General features: G+C 39.3%; 1 non-coding gene across 1 annotated transcript; it reads right to left on the reverse strand.

The window, feature by feature from the left end:
- Nucleotides 1–6,297: 6,297 nt before the first annotated feature.
- Nucleotides 6,298–6,370, reverse strand: trnar-ccu (transfer RNA arginine (anticodon CCU)). The gene has a single exon. It is a non-coding gene; the product is annotated as a tRNA-Arg (tRNA).
- Nucleotides 6,371–10,966: the final 4,596 nt, after the last annotated feature.

The following is a 10,966-nucleotide window of genomic DNA, read 5'->3' on the forward strand; positions in this document are numbered from 1 at the left end:
AAATTTGTGAGGGTTGATGGGGACATGCCAAATTTCTTTAATCTCTGGAGGAAGTAGAGGTGCTGGTGAACTTTCTTGGCCATGACATCTACGTGGTTGTGCCAGGACAGGCTATTGGTGATGTTCACACTTAGGAACTTGAAGCTCTCAACTTATAACTCATGGGAGAATTATACTCCACTATAGATGAAGGAAATATTTATGCTTATGGAACTATTGATGATTAAAGAAGATGCATTTAAAATTGTTGGGAAAAGAATCAATGGAATGATGAGGTCATCATTTTATACACAGCGAGATATGGAAATCTTGAATATTTCTCCTAGAAGTGTTGTGGAAACAGATTTTAGGACAAATGGGATAAATGCAGTACCACAGAGAGAGAGGGGAGTGGGATTAGTTAGAAAGCTTGGTGAAAAGGTTAGCATAGGCACAATGACTGTTACCAGTGGGTTCTGAAGGGCTCAGCACTCAGTTCATTACTTTCAATAGAATATATTAATGATTTAGATGTAAAAGTAAGGGGCATGTTAAAGAAGTTTGCGGAGGATGCAAAAATAGGCTAAATGGTTTTCAGTGGGGACTTTTTTCTATGCTGTAAGATTCTAAGATACTTCCTAAAGAATTGTATGTAACTTTTTATGTAAGCCCTCTCTTCTCAAATTACTGTTTATAATTGAATTTTACCAGGCAACAAGAAGTTTAATTTTCTTTTATTTCTTTCAGCCAAATTCTGCAGTTGGGTTATTGATCCTGAAATGTTAATGGGCAGGAATGGAACTTATTACTTGACAGCCAAGCCTCTCCTGAAGGCAAATGTTTCGGAGGTCAATGCTACCACTTTTACTATAACCACTTTCAGTACTAAATGCTTGTATTGGGATGAAGTACAGCATTTTTGGTCAACACAAGGGTGTAAGGTGAGATGAATGGAGGACTGCTAATGTTGTACCATTGATTAAAAGGAGGAATGGATAACCCAAATAATTACAAGCCAGTTGGTTAAACTTCGGTGATGGGCAAAGTATTGAAATTCATTCTAAGGAACAATATAAACCTTCATTTACAAAGGTACAGAATAATCAATGACAGAAAGCATGATTTGTTCAGAAAATGTCTTGTCTGGTTGAATTTTTTTTGAGGCGGTAGCAAGGAGGGTTGAATAATGAGTGAATTATGTTTGACGTAGTAAGGTTTTTGATAAGATCCCTCCTGGCAGGTTAGACAAAAGGAATAAAGACCATAGGATCCAAGGAAAATTGTAAAAAAAATTCTAAGATTAGCTCAGTGGAAGGAAGTAAAGGGTAGAAACACAGAAACATAACAAATAGGAGCATGAGTAAGCCATTCAGCACTTTGAGCCTGCCTTCTCATTCAATACGATCATGGCTGGTCATCCAGATTCAGTACCCTGTTCCTGCTTCTTTCTCCATGTCCCTTGACCGCTTTAGCCTAAACTATACCTAACCCCTTCTTGAATATGTTAAGTGATTTGGCCACAACTTTAGATTTATGAGGATGTTGGCAGAACTGGAAGGCCTGAGTTATAGGGAGAGGTTGGCCAGGCTAGGTCTTTATTCCTTGGAATGCATGAGAATGAGGGGCGACCTTAGAGAGGTGTTTAAAATTATCAAAGATACAGATAAGGTGGATGGTAACAGTCTTTTCCCCAGGGTAAAGGAGTCCAAAATTAGGGGGCATAGGTTTAGGGTGAAAGGGAAATGATTTAAAAAGACCTGCGGGGCACCTTTTTTATGCAGAGGGTGGTGAGTATATGGAATGAGCTGCCAGAGGAAGTGGTTGAGGCAGGTACAATAGCATCATTTAAGAAACACTTGGATGGGTACATAGAGGGGAGGGGCCTGGAGGGATATGGGCCGAATGCATGAAATTGGGATGAGTTAGGTGGACAACATGGTCAGCATGGACTGGTTGGGCCGAATGGCCTGTATCCACGCCATATTGCTCTATGACTCTATAACTGGTTTCTGTGGTAGAGAAGAAATTTCTCCTCATCTCAATGACATCCCCTGAATCCTTAGGCTGTGACCCTGTTTCTGGACTTCTCCACCTTTGGACACATCCTTCCTGCATCTAGTCTGTCCACTCCCATCAGGATTTTAAAGGTTTCAATCAGGTTCCCTCTCATGCTTCTAAATTCTAGTGAATATAAGCCCAGTTGTCCCAATCATTCTTCATACGTCAACTTTGCCATCCCTGGAATCTGTCAGTGAACTTTAGCTGCACTCCTTCCATAGACAGAGCATGTTGGCTTTATCATAGAAAACAAAAGTGGGCAGCTGGTGGAAGCTGGTGACAATAATTTTGTAAGTTTCAAGGTAGTTATTGCAAAGGGACAAAGTTGAACTCAAGTTAAGGTCTTGAATTGGGGAAGGGCTGATTTCAGTAATGCAAGAGAGGACCTGGCAAAGCCAGTTGGGAGCAGATGCTTCAGATAAAACAATGGCTGACAAGTGGGGACCTTTTAAAAGAGAATTAGTAGGCATCCAGCATGTTCTGATAAGGGTGAAAGGGAGGGGTGCGTGAATAATCTGGAGCAGCTCAATATTAAGAAGGAGGAGGGGTTAGATGTTATAGGACACGTAATGATTGATAAATCCAAAGGGTGGAAGAAATCTATCCCAGGTTGCTATGGGAAGCAAGGGATGGAGATAGCTGGGTCCCTGATGGAGATTTTTGCATCTTTGGTGCCAGAAGACTGGAGGATAGTTAATGTTGTTCCTTAATTTAAGAAGGGCAGCAGGGATCAGCCAGGTAACTACAGGTCATTGAGTCTGACATTAATGGTAGGGAAATTATTGGAGAAAATCCTAAGGGATAGGGGCTATGTACATTTGGAAAGGCGGGGGCTGATCAGGGAATCCTGTCTGAGTAAGTTTTTGAGGAGGTAACTAAGAAGATTGATGAAGGTAGGGGTCCTAGATGTTGTCTATATGGAGCAGAAAATAAACTTTTTTTTTGTTCTAGTTTCCAGCATCTGCAGTCTCTTGCATCACAGTTGTCTATGTGGACTTCAGTAAGTCTTTTGACAAGGTCCCTCATGGTAGGCTGGTCTAGAAGGTTAAGGCACATGAGATCCAAGGTGAGCTGGCTAATTGGATCCAAAATTGGCTTGGTGATAGGAGGCAGAGAGTAGTGGTGGGAGGAAGATTTTCTGATTAGAAATCTGTGACCAGTGCTGTGCGCTTGTGGATTTTCAGCACCTATAGAACTAAAAATGTGTCAGATTTTCACTAACAGAAGCCAGTATGACATAAAAAAATGAAATACATTTTAAGATAAACAAATCACCCCATCTAACTGATTACATTTGGAAAAAATATAATATTGAGAAAATGGCTAACTCACAGCTTTGTTACAACAGTGCTTGATTCTTTGTGTTCCTTTACATTTCCATCACTGCTCACCTGCTTAGTCAGTATGCTGCAATGTGCATCTTCACCCATGAAAGCAGCACTTTCCCTTCAACCTCCATGATCTCCCACCTCAAGATTATTGGAATTGACTTCAAGATAGCCAGCGGTGCTTTTGAAATCTGCTAATACCTAATTCTATCAGAACTCAGCCGCCTCCTGCAACCATGTATTTTAAAGCTACCTTGACATTTGTCTGCACATTTCTTCCCCATCACCCCTTTTGGCTTGTCTTCCAAAATTTCCCCACCTGTCCCAATCCCCCCAACCCATATCATAATCCTCCAACTTGCTAAGTACAATCATAGAGATTTATGGTATGGAAGGAAGCCCTTTGTGTCCATGCCAGCTAGAAATGATCTATAGATTAATCCTGCTTCCCAGCTCCTGTTCCACAGCCTTATAGATTATTGTTCTTTAAATGATTACTAGGTTCTTTTTAAATGTGGTGAGGGTTTCTACCTCCATTACCCTCTCAGGAAGCGAGTGCCAGATGCCAACCATTTGTTAAGTGAAAGATTTTTTACTCAGTGCCCCTCTAATTCTTTCAGCAATTAGCATTAAACCTGCAGTTCATGGTTACTGACCTCTCTGCTGAGGGAAATAGGATTTTACTGTTTACCGTGTCTAGGCCTCTCATAATTCCGTACACCTCAATCAAATCTGTTCTCCATCTCCCAAATTCTAATGAAAAGAACACAAATCAAGGTGTTTTAATCCTTCACCTTTGCAACTTAATCAAAAATCTGCCCTGCTCTGCAAAAACCTGCACCCACTCTGACATCCTTCCCATTGTCTGGTGACTAGAACTGTAAATATGGTCTAACTAATTTTTATAGAGTTGTTCCATAGCCTCCCGTGTATTCTTCATATTCCATGCAATCGTATGCCTTCTTTAACCCCCTTATCTGCCCTCAGGGATTTGTGGAGATGCATTCCAAAATCCTTTGTTCCCTACAACATCTCAATGTCCTCTTATCATGTATTCCTTGCCATGATTGCCTGAAGTATATTACTTCACTAGATTGAATTTCATTTGCCACTCCTGTGACAACCTAACCAGTCCATTGATGTCTTCCAGGAGCCTAGAACTTCCTTCCTCTCTATGACCTACACTGCCAATTTTGGCATCATTAGCAAACTTAATTGTGTCCCTAAAGGCCAAATCGTTTATATAATGGGAAGTCCTCTCCCAATTTTCCATTTACGGGTACCCTCCCTAATTCACACATTTACTGGTGTTCTCCTTTAGTTCCAGAACTTAATGGGGCAATATTCTAATTTATCATTTATGGTCCATCATTTTTACGAGCCTACTTAAATCAGGTGTCTCCTCCTCCTTCGAGTTTAGGGTCCCCTGTTTACTTTCCTATCTTGTACTGTGCTTTGATGGGCTTCTGTCTACGAGGTGGGCTTCGGGAATGGAATTTGTTGTAGGTGGACGAGGACTGAGTGTTGCATTATACACCATGGGACCATTGACAAAAAACATCAGAATGATGTATTTCAGCTGGTTGTTGAAATTGACACTCTGGCGTTGTTCAGGAAGTTTCTACTATCCTTTATCTTTCATGTTGAATATAGAATGATTTACATTTATTTTATTTTCATCACTGCAGGTGGGCCCAAGATCAAACCCTGAAAGGATCCAGTGCCTTTGCAATCACTTTAGTTTATTTGCCACCTCTTTCATTGTTTTGCCCAATACGGTGGATATCACGGAAACAGTAGAATTATTTTCTCAAATCAAAGACAACTCTGTGGTTGTCTCATTACTGGCTGCCATAGTTGGAGTGTACGTCATCGTGGTCATATGGGCTCGAGCAAAGGATAGACAGGATGTAGTGAAGGTAAGAGAATCATTCATAAGGTGCTGCAACTTCAAGATTTAGGTTATTATTTACTATTCAAATTGAATGAAAATACCCGTAACAATGCATATTCATGAACTTGTTCCAAGATTTTTCATATTATATTAAATTCAAATAATGCGAGAAAGCTACTATCCTAAAAGTCATGTGATATTGTTGAAATAAGGCAAATGTAAATTTTTTTTTCAAATTGGCATCGTAAAATAGTCTGATGTTTAATATCATTTGACCTGAACATGAGTTACAAATCAGATCAATTTTGTTAAGGAATAGAACATTGAACAGACTATTAGACAGAAGACAAGTGCTTCATGTGGTGGTTATTTTCTTGTGCCCTGTTTAATTCCCTGAAGCATGCAAAAAAGCAAGAAAATATATGCTGGATTTTGCTTTGTATTCAATATTTGGATTCCTTGTTACTCTGAATTTGCCTTATTATCTTACTTCCTTTTAATCACTTTTCAAATAAAAGGGGTCATGGGTCTTGCTCCAGGTCTAAACTGGTGCAGGATCCAAAAGCAGATTCTCCAGCATAAGAGCAAAGGAAATCTGGCAAGCTCCTACCTGCAGGCTGTATGTGGAATCCTGTAGTGGAAGGAAACCAGGCATTTGTCAACAGAACTCTCCATTAAGATCAGGACTTCTGCATTAGCAGATGAGAAACTTAGAGGCAGAGAGATTTTTAAGAGAGATATATCTTCATTAGTCACATGTACATCGAAACACACTGTGAAATGCATCTTTTTGCGTAGAGTGTTCTAGGGGCCACCCGCAAGTGTCACCACACTTCTGGCACCAACATAGCATGCCCACAACTTCCTAACCTGTACGTTTTTGGAATGTGGGAGGAAACCGGAGCACCCAGAGGAAACCCATGCAGACATGGGGAGAACGTACAAACTCCTTACAGACAGCGGCCGGAATTGAACCCGGGTCGCTGTAATAGCGTCATGCTAACTGCTACACTACCATGCCTGCCCCAAAGGAACCCTCACCCCAGATGGGACTCGAACCCACAATCCCTGGCTTAGGAGGCCAGTGCCTTATCCATTAGGCCACTGGGGCTGCACATATTTAGGTGAACGTCGACTGTGAAAACATGGAAAAGTCAGGACGTCTATTGTGCTAACCTCTGGAATTGTGAATCAGTTTCTAGAAGTGATATGTTTTTTTCTTTATACTAACTAAATTTAAATAAAATTATTATAAAAATATATTACTAAATTCTTTTTGAGCCCTGGTTCATTTTTATCTGCTTTTCCATGCCATGCATCATAAATGAACTGAGTCTCCTCTGAAGCTTCTGAGCTCATAAATGTCCCCACATTTTCCTGATTTGCCTTTTAGTGATGTTTTTCACACATCCATTTTCTCAGAGAACCTACTAAGGTCAAGATATTGCAATTTTAATGAATATGGGTCATTGGTGAACTGGTGTCCCATTTTTAATGATAAGAAATGATCTTGGAAAATAATCAGGTCATCTGCTGCTGCAGAGTCTTAAAATAAACTGCTGTCTAAAATTATGACATTTTATGTATGTGAATATACACCTCAACATTGATGTTCGGAAGCATTCAATAGCCTTTCCTTAATTATTTTTCTTGCATGTAGGTGAAAAAAACTGCTCTTGCAGATAATGACCCATTTGCCAAATACTTTTACTTGGTGAAAGTCTTCACTGGGCATCGAAGAGGAGCAGGAACCACATCTAAGGTCAGGCAAAAAAAAAACTTCACATTGTGTGAAAATAAAAGTAAATTGAAATATTAAAAAAGTAATGGGGTGGGGTTGATTCAAAACAATCTATAAATATAGAAAGGATAAAGCCATTAAGAGTTGCGCGTAAGGACAGAAGAATTTTTTTTTCATAACTTGCAGTTAGTAGTGTAGCTAGTTGATTTTTTAAAATTCTTTACAAGTTGTTATGAGAGAGAAGGTTACACTTATTGGTCATCTTTACCTACCTCAGAAAGCGATTGTGGCCTTACCCTTGAACTACTGCTGTATTAGGTGAATTCATTGATCCTGACCCAGTGACAATAAAACATCAGCAATGTATTCTCATGTCATGATGGAGGAACCATTCAGAATGATTGTGTTCCATAATATTGCTGATCTTGTCCTTTGGGATTGGATATGCTATTGGGAAGTTTGATGAGTTACTCTAGTGCACTCTGTACCTATTGAGAGGTGGAGGACATATTGAGTTAATAACAGAAACAAAATTGAATGGATTTTTTGTATTGGATTGGGTTTAGCGTCTCAAGTGTTTCCCTTTTTGTTTGTTGAACCCACAGTCCTGCCCTGAGCAGACTGATTTCTCTTTCCCACACCCTCCCAATCCACACCCCCAACTGCCTTCACACTTGATGTAGGTAACTTAGAGAGACTGGAAGAAATACGAGAACACCAATACAAATGTTAAAATGTACCTCGACTCAAGTTATTCCCTGAGTTGGAGAAATAGGAAGTGGGTTTGTGAAGCAGAGGCTGCTAACAATCTGACAAACCACAGACATTGGTCTGGGAGGGAGATAAAATTAATGAAAAAAAGATGTAGAGTTAATGCTGACTTTGACCTTGACAATATTTGGGAAGAAGGATTTGCCAATTTCCATGACTGACTGTTGCATAAACAAGTTGCTTCTCATGTGATGCCGGAGAAGTGGAAGTTGACTCCATATCCTTGGTAAATGTTGCCAACGACAAAGGAGATCTGAGGAAGGAAGGAGACTATATGGCTAATGCCCAAGATAATGGCATTGGATGGAAAAAGAAGCTGTTGCTTGAGGTTCTGTCAGCAAGATTGGGTTGGTAAGAGTGGAGCTAAATGAAGATTATCCCATGTAGCTGAACAATGGTAGAAAAGTGTTCACTGCCACTGAGCTCCCTGCTCACCAGCCATTTGGGTGCCATGTTGGCAGAACTACAGTCACTTCTTCATTTTAGGGATAAAGAAAAAATGTCTTCTGTCTAGGGCAACCATTGATCACCTTAATAATTCTATATAGAATGTGTGAAGACAAATTTCATAGAAGTGTGGACTTGTATAACATGGCTGTTGTAGAATGATTGAGATAAGAGGCAGGGAAATGAAAATTACTTGAGACTTGGCTGTGTACATTTGATTGACTTGGTGATAGCACGGCAGAGCAAAGGGAATCACTTCTTGCCTGAATTCAATGAAAAGATGAAAAATAGTTATTGGTAATGTGACTGAAACAAGGTTACAGAATGGATATGTGCAGTGAAACTCAGTCATGTGCATGAAAACTAAGTGAATAAAGTTTAGTCTTTTACTGGTCTTAATAGCCCAGATTATCAAGTCGTTCTCCTGGAAACTTGCTACATTATTTGTTTACCTGATCTTGTAACTAAATCTAAGAAATTACTCTTCTTGAATCCTATTTGAATTTCATCTGAATTTGCAGACCCACGATCACATGTAAAGTTCAGTCTCATTGTCACTGCTAAGCCAACAAATGTGAATTTAGTAGTAATAAATGTCTTTATACTTTCACAGGTAGTAATAACACTCTATGGTTCAGCAGGCTGTAGTGACTCCCATCATTTGACTGACTCAAAGAAACCAGTATTTCAGCAAAGTTCAGAAGATGAGTTTCTCCTTGCTACTCCCTTTCCATTGCGTGATCTCACCAGCATCAGACTGTGGCATAACAATTCAGGATCCAGCCCGTCCTGGTAAGTGCCATTTCTTTATTGATTCTTTTTTTTAAGTGCTTTCACTATCCTGAACAGCATACCTTTACAAGCTGCATGATCAGTGCTTATTGGCAGCATTAAATCTGATGAAGCTTAACTTGCAAATTCCAAGATAACTTCAGAATAGATTCATGTGCTGCTTTTAACATCTCCCTAATTACAGGTACATTAATCACGTAATTATAGAAGATCCAGAAACAGAGCAACAATGGTACTTCTTCTGCAATTGCTGGTTGGCTATTGACATGGGAGAATTTGTCCTTGACAAAGTCTTCCCTCTTGCTTCTGAGGCAGAAATGAAAGACTTCCGGTAAACTTCTTTATGAATAATTTGGCTCATTTTTTTCCTTCATTGTGTTTATCTTGTTTACTTTGTCCTAACAGTGGCAAAGTATGTGGTCTGAGACAGTCCCTCACCAATAATGAGTGTTGATGTGAAATTCCCCTCAGATGTGAACAAATCACATTTGATTTCAACTAGAGGAGCTGTTGACTGTTTATTTTTCATTAATGATGTGTATGGAACCTTAGCACGACATTTTAAATACTTAATATTTAATTGTTAAATTTAAATCAACTAAAATTCTGATGGCATTTCCTTGCCCTGAACTAAATCCCACTTGCCCTTCATCACTTGCCCTTCATCTTCCAATTTTAAAATTTCATCTTCATATTTAAAAATTCGCCTTTTGCTGCCTTCATAAATTCCTCTAGCCCTAGAAATTCCATAAACTCTCCTGTGGAAATGTAGAAGTTGATGTTCAATGGAATACAAGACAATGACTTAGTTTTCCTGGTTAAACCTCAAGTCCAGAAATTTGACCAGAAACTAACTGTGACTTACCATTTCCAAACACTGATAAACTGTTGGATGCACCTATAACAATGTCATTTCTCATCTTGTTTAGGATGATGTCAGGAAAAATTATGTTTAATGTTTGTCTGTGTTGGTCATTCACAAGATAACCAAGCTTTCTATCACCTGTTAGCACTGCAAATTTAAAAAATTTTGTTGCACAGATCCTAATTTGATCTTTGAATCCTACTCAGGTGGGTCCACCTTGTTAATTACTTACGGCCTTTGCTTCAGGTACCAATGTCTCTTCCCTCCCCCCTAAGATAGCAACTCCATCTCCCCTCAACCGTGTGACCCCATTTACAAATCAAGGACCCACTCACTGATCACCTGGCAACCCTCCCACATGTCCACAATGCAGTACTAATCACCTCACCTGCCCCCCTCCCAACCACACACTGAAATTACCCTCCAGGACTCCCACATCTGTTAATCCCCCCACCCCCAACCACCAATCACAATGCCTCGCCTACCACCAATCACAGCTCCCAAATTCATTGACATTTGTTTTGAGCTTAATGGTTTTGGCTTTGTTTGAATTACATCAAAGTTCATTTGACATGGAATTATGGTTTGTTTAATTTACTGTGTTATCTTAAGGACAATGTAAAGGGAGTACAAATTTCAGTTCCTCATTCCAATGTGGTTATAGCAAAAGTATTTGCTATTCCTCAAATGCTATCAATACTATCTTAAAAGGGCACTTTCATTCAGAAGCACTGACAAAAGTCATTTTATAATGCATCTCGTTTACAATGCTATGTAATCTCAAACAGAAGAAAACTTCCTCTTAATGTGATGAAACTGACACTGAAGAGTGTGCCAAAGTAACTGAATGCTGGAGTTCCAAAAAATGTGCTTGCTTTAAAAAGAAATATTTAAAGAGAAAAGAATGGTTATTGCTATGAGTGGCAAAACTTTGCTGATGTAAGTTATAAAGAATAATGGAAGAAAGACTTGCATTTATAAGGCCTTTCATAATCTCTGGATGTCTCAGTGCTGTACGTCTGATTCACCTTTGTTCTACTGTGAGACTATTTAGAATGGTAAATAATCTCTTGATAGGCCTGTTAAGTGTT

Source organism: Pristis pectinata, chromosome 13 (assembly GCF_009764475.1).
Source record: "Pristis pectinata isolate sPriPec2 chromosome 13, sPriPec2.1.pri, whole genome shotgun sequence".
Classification (NCBI taxonomy): domain Eukaryota; kingdom Metazoa; phylum Chordata; class Chondrichthyes; order Rhinopristiformes; family Pristidae; genus Pristis; species Pristis pectinata.